The sequence below is a fragment of the Tetrao urogallus genome (genome assembly GCF_951394365.1).
Source record: "Tetrao urogallus genome assembly, chromosome: 1".
Classification (NCBI taxonomy): domain Eukaryota; kingdom Metazoa; phylum Chordata; class Aves; order Galliformes; family Phasianidae; genus Tetrao; species Tetrao urogallus.
In genome coordinates, this window is record NC_136813.1 from 58207191 (window position 1) to 58213400 (window position 6210).

Below are 6210 nucleotides of genomic sequence, written 5' to 3' on the forward strand. Positions count from 1 at the left end.
CGGGAGCCGCCGGCGGGCTCTCCTCAAGCCGAGCAGCGCCGCCTCCGCCGCCCCATTCGGAGCTCCGGCCGCCGAGCGCAACTCCCCGACACGCTCCGCCGGTTGAGGGGCGGGGGCGGCCGCCGGGTTCCGCCTCCCGTGTGCCAGGGGCCGGGCAGGGCTGCTCCGCGCCCGAGGCGGCCTCAACCGCCTCCGCGCGGGCGGGTGTCGTTTCCCGGCCGCCCCCGTTCTGTGCCGGAGCGGCGGCTCCCGGTGCGGCCGGGCTCCTCGAGGGACCCCCCCGGGGCGATCGGGGCGGAGACGCGGCAGCTCCAAGCCGGAGGGTCGGCTGCGCTCCTCCGCCATTTCAGGGTGCGCAGCTCCTGCGCTGTGTCCACTCTTGGCGTGGGAATCCTGGCCCTGTGTGCTTAACTTTATGTATAGTTCTGACTTGACTGTCGGTTCTGAAGTATGGATGTATTTATATGGTTGCATCTGAGCATCAAGTCAGGTGGCTGGTTCTGGAGCCTGTTGGGAAGATCTCAAGATGAGTCTCACTCTCCAATAGTGTACACATACCCAAATTTCAGCGCACATCAGTGTGCTGAAAGTCCAGCTAACAAGTCCTCTATCAAAACCAGGATTTGGCCCTTTGGGTAGATACAGTCCTAAAAGCCAGTCCTGTTGCTCTTGTGTACTTCATCCCACACAACTGCCACAAACAGATGTGGCTCTGATGCTATTTGGGATGTATTTCCCCTTTCTTTTACCTCCTGAACAAATGTCAGAGAGCTCGGTGTGAGTAAAACATCTCACTGAAACACAGCGAGAAAGTCTCCAACTGCCATCATTCCGACCAAAGGAATTTCCCCATAACCAGTGAGAAGTGGTTGTGTGTTTGGATTCATTCAGTTGCTTCGAACTATTTTTTTCTCAAATCCTCAATATGCTCTTCCATTTAATTTCAGTTCCCCAAGTCATTCATTGTTGTTACATTGAAATCCTATTAACTTTAGCTGCTGCTGGCTTTGTTTCCACCACAAACTAACCATCTACAGGAGCAGATTGCCAAAGGCGTGTGAAGTTATAATAATACCACAAATATTAATCCCCAGAAGGGCTTCCCTGTTTCCTGGGCCCGCCCCTACCATCAGCACACTGATCCTCGCCATCCAGGCGTGGAGCAAACCCAAACCTCACACAGACACTGTGCTGTCTGACTGCTGCAGAACAGGGCGGAGACGAGAAAATTATCTTCCTGCTTGTCCTTATTTAATCAAGTTCTGACTTTGCACCAAGCAAGTGTTCGGAAAATTACAGCCACTGCCAGGGAAACATTATCTAGTTCAGACAGCAAATCATAGTTGCTGAAGACAACAGATGGGATTTCAGGAGGGAGATCAACAGTTGTTCCTTCCCAAAGCGCTCCTCAAGAAAGCTGTGTGGGATCAAAGGCACTCGCCCACACAGCAGTGTGGATGCAGCTCAGCTCCAGCAATGGGGAAAAACATACAGCTTTGTACTTCTTTCATCTGCCATCAGAGCAATGATTGCTCAGCAAAACGTAATGATTGTCGTGAAGTCTGGGAAAAGCGCTGAAGTGGGGCTGTGACCATTCTGGCAGGAGGACGATCCCCCAAATGGCTGTGGCAGTTGCCTTGCCCAGCAGCCAGCTCTGCCCATCACTGGTCACTGGTTCACAGAGAGCTCACAGGGAGCTGGGGTTAGATGGAGAAATGCTGTCCCACCAAGGGCATGGAGACCTGCTGCTTTCTCCCCCAAACCTAAAACCACAGGCTCGGTTGGCAGCTCAATTATGCTTCGTCTGACAAGGTTGGGCTCTGCTGTACATCCTCCTTCTGAAGTGGTTCCAATCAGAAACTCCCCACAAACTACAGGTTGTAGCTTTGATTAATTAAAGGCACACCTGCAGCACATCAAGGATAGCTTGTGTATACGATGGGACGTTTTACCGCCAGCAAACTTTAAATATTACGTATGTTTCCTTTTGCTTTGATGCAGGCTATGTGGTGTGCTCAAATGTATGCTGGTTTCGCATGAAAGCACCCATTAAACTTCACATAACTCCTGATAGAGAAGCTATGTAGAATGTTAATTAATAGAAATAATTACTACATTTCAGTGGTAAGTCATAGCAATAATTTCCTCTCCGTACCAAATATGATAATATGAAGCAGTCTGCTGTCTGGCAAAAGAATACATTGGTTTTCCTTTGTAGGATGTCAATGCTGCTCTCTTCTGGGCGGATCATATCTCACTGTTTTAAAGGTATCCAAAGGAAAAAAAAATACATAAAATCTCAAATCTAAAAACTGCACCTGCTTGGTTCTTATCAGCAGGAAAGGAAACCAGAGACATTTTATCCCTGACTTCAAAGTTTGCTGCTGACAGTGGCTGTGTCAGTACAGAATGGCAGTTACAGTGCAATTAACCCAGTGAAGCACGTTCTTCACTGCCACTTGGCACGAGGGGAATGATGTTCCTATTTTTTTTTTTTTCTTCTTTAAACCTCCAGAACCATCCAGTACTGTATTCCTGAGGTTTTTACATTGTGGTGTGTTTATGTGTTAGGTAGAAATTCCCATCTTGCTGCTTGCCAGAGTAAGTCCTTAAAATAGTCACTTCCCTGTAAGGCTAGGCATGTAGGTCTGCTCCCTGCAGGGCAGACAAACACCACCGAGTAGTGTTTCATGGGCATTCAAAGCTTTACTTGCCTGTATTGCTCATGCCCTGTGTTTTAGCTAGGACCACTTTCACCATTGCATTTGTAGAGCAGTTATTAAATAAAAACAGCAGCAAAATTTTCAGCCCTATCAGGAATAATTTCAGGTAGCTTTAGGCTTTGCAGACCTGTGAAATGGACCACATATATGGGATTCAGCCCATAGCATATGCTGTTCTGTGTGTTCACATGGAGCATATGTTGCATATCCATTTGGAAGGAGCGATTTTGGATTGTCTCCTCAGTTAGCAGGCTGAAGGGATGGGTAAGTGGGTGACCTGGCCTGGGGAGGATCTTGTCCCTTGGAAAGAGTGCGGAGGGGAGATCAGCAGTTCACCATGAGATATCACATGCAGCACAGCAGGGAAACTTCATGGGATAAAATTACCCCTTGGCTATGAAGGATAGCATACATCTCAGAGAATGAGGTTGTTCTTTTACAATACTTAAGTATCTGATAGCAGGAACTTGGGACAATAACATGTTTCTGAAATAAAATTTTAAAGTGCCAGTTCTTAATCAATACATTGATAGTACAAGTCTGTGGCTATTAATGCAGGATTCTGTAGTAACAAAGCTGGCAGAACATACTAGAGTAATGCAGTCTGCATTCAACAAAGAGTGCAATAGCTTTAGGCAAAGTCTCCAGAAAATGTGACTACCTCTCTTTGCCATCAGCAAATATACATATTCACACCAAAAGATAGGTCTTGTGGGTAACTGGATGTTCTAGAATCCTAAGGAAGTGGTGAAACTCCAACAGCATATGTGATTTGTCATCTCTGTGTCTGTGTTTAGTGAACCATTCTATTGAAAGTGTACCCTGCCTTGTTGGAGCTTTGCTCTGCACTGATTTGGCTTCATAAAATCCTAGAATCAGATAATGGTTTGGGTTGGAAGGGACCTTAAAGATCATCTGGTTCCAATCCGCTTGCCTTGGGCAGGGACATCTTTCATTAAGTCAAAGCTCTGTCCAACCTAATACCGAACACTTCCAGTGAAGGGACATCCACAACTTCCTCAAAAATTTGCTATTCCTTACTTGGTGAAAAATGTTTAAATTAAGCATATTTGTCCATATAGAAATATCCAGTAAGAAATGGAGATATATATATAGATTTTAATCACTGGAGGTGTACATAGCCTAAGCACGACGTGCTCCAGAATGAGACAACTCATCCAGCTGGCCGGGTTAAGGAGTGCCAATTCATCCTGACACCTTTGGTTCATGTCTAACCACCTGCCTACCCAGTTTTGTCAACCTTCAGCCCACGTATGGATGGAGGATCTGGACGGGTAATGAAATGCTGAACTTGCTCCATATATCTGTCCCAGAAAATTGCGTCATGCTTACATAACTAGTCTGTGGGCCTGATTAAACCTGCTCATGTGAACTGTTCCAACAGCAATCGCTGAACTTTGGAATAGACTGTATAGCAAGGAGAGAAACATAGCTAAAAAAATAACTTCCTCTCTTCCCTGAAGGCTTCACGGCTTCACATCGATGCAGGTTACTAGCTGGTAGGACAAGCTATAGTCAGTCCCATGTGCCGTCTCAGACGGCCAGTCTTTTGATGACTCTCACTGTGACTGTGGCCCCGGGAGCCAAAGCATGCTGATATGAGCAGCTATAAAAAGGAGCTCTAACGCTCGCTGCATAGCGCCACAGCCGCCTGGAGAATCAACATTACCCATGGAAATCTCTGTGGAAGAGTTTTTGCACTCGGCTGCCATCCGCCAGCTGCGTCAGCCAAGAGGGCTGAAGGCTGTAAGAGACAGTGCTGAGAACGGTGGGAAAGAGAAATAATGTGGCAGTACCCTTGGTGTGAAAAGCACTGCAAAAGCGTATGTCAAAGGTGGTATGGAAACCATACTTGAACGTTAGGAAGTATTCCTAGGATGTAGAAAGAAAGTAGTCAGTAACTCACAGAGCAGTGATCATCTGGAGTGGAATTAAGTGATCCAAATGAGAAGTTTATGATGGCTCCTTACTTAGTGAACCCAGCTTAGGTCAGGCCACTACTTCAAAAAACATGATTGCAATTTGGACTGACAAAGTATTTTCTAGATGGCTTTGTTTTGTTTTGTTTCTACCCAACAAGGCAGGGTACACTTTTGTTTGTCTGTGACTTGAATGGTCATGGGCAGCATGCTGAAAGCACTTGAAATCCATGCTGGTGTTGTTTAATTTTCTCTGTTGGCACGAGTGCAACACTTACAACTGAATATTGAAATTCCTCAGAGGACAGTGACTCCCTCTTATTTCTCCCACTTCCTTTTTCTTTCCTGTCCCTGGTGAGTTTGTGAAGGTACCATGCCTGGCAGTTCCCAGATCTGCTGGCTGGGACAGGGCTTCATCTGAGTGCTCCCTCACTGCTTACATACCGTGATATTACACTTGGCCATGTCTGTGACAAGCAAAGGCAAACCTCCTGGCTTTCTGCTGAGCTAGGACTCCTCCAAAGATTCTCATTACAAATGCTTCAACAATAGCCTATTCCATAAACATAAACCAGGATTATCATTACAGGCATTTACATGCAATCATTTGATGTACAAATTTCTATCTGATGCATTATTAAAATTCAAATGGCTTAAATTTCATTTCATATTTTGGGCTTTTCTGATATTGTTCTTTCCTGTCACAAAGTCATCAAACTGAGAAGGGATATACAGCACTGAAAGCTATTTTCAAACTATTTTCAACGCTTTGGTACTTCCACGGTTTGCACAATACACATATTGTTACAAAAATGTACTCAGCCAGCTGTTTGATTCTTTTCTCCACTGAAAGTGTAGCTTAGTGTCAGCAATACACTAGCTATTTTTTCACCCAAGAAAATGTATCTTAGTTATGTGTGAATTTAGGAAAATAGTACAATTTATTTTGCTGTTAATTTCCAGTAAGCCATAGCAATCATTGTGCATGATGGTGATGCACAGTTGAATAGCTTCTGCAGCAGGTACATTGTATTTCTATTTTTTCATATTTCTCAGCAACATTTTTTTCAATAATTTTATTGTCAGTAACTACAATACCATTATTTTGTATAATAATTTCCTTTTCTATGGCATCTCGTCACCAGCAGTCCTACATGAGCAATTGAGAAATATCTGAGCACAGTTAAACATGCTTTAGGCTAATTAGCTTTCCTGATCTATGCAAAGTCGAGTTTTTCACATGGTTGCAAAAGTGTAAGCATCTTCTTAGTAGAAGCTGATGAAAAATTGACCATCACTGCCATAGTTACAATCCCTTTATAGATGTAAATCAACTTACCCCAGTACAAAAATAATATAGCCTGAGTTAGACCACTACAGTTTAGCCTGCTGTAGACAAGCCTTAGAGGGGCCAGTAGAACCCATAAGTTATGCCCCACTCGGATTCTACTTCCCCATTGTATCTACATGTAAAATCATTTTACATGCCAAAGAATGAATACAAACGTAATTCCAGCTGCAATTCTCTTAGCTAACACTGTTCTGGA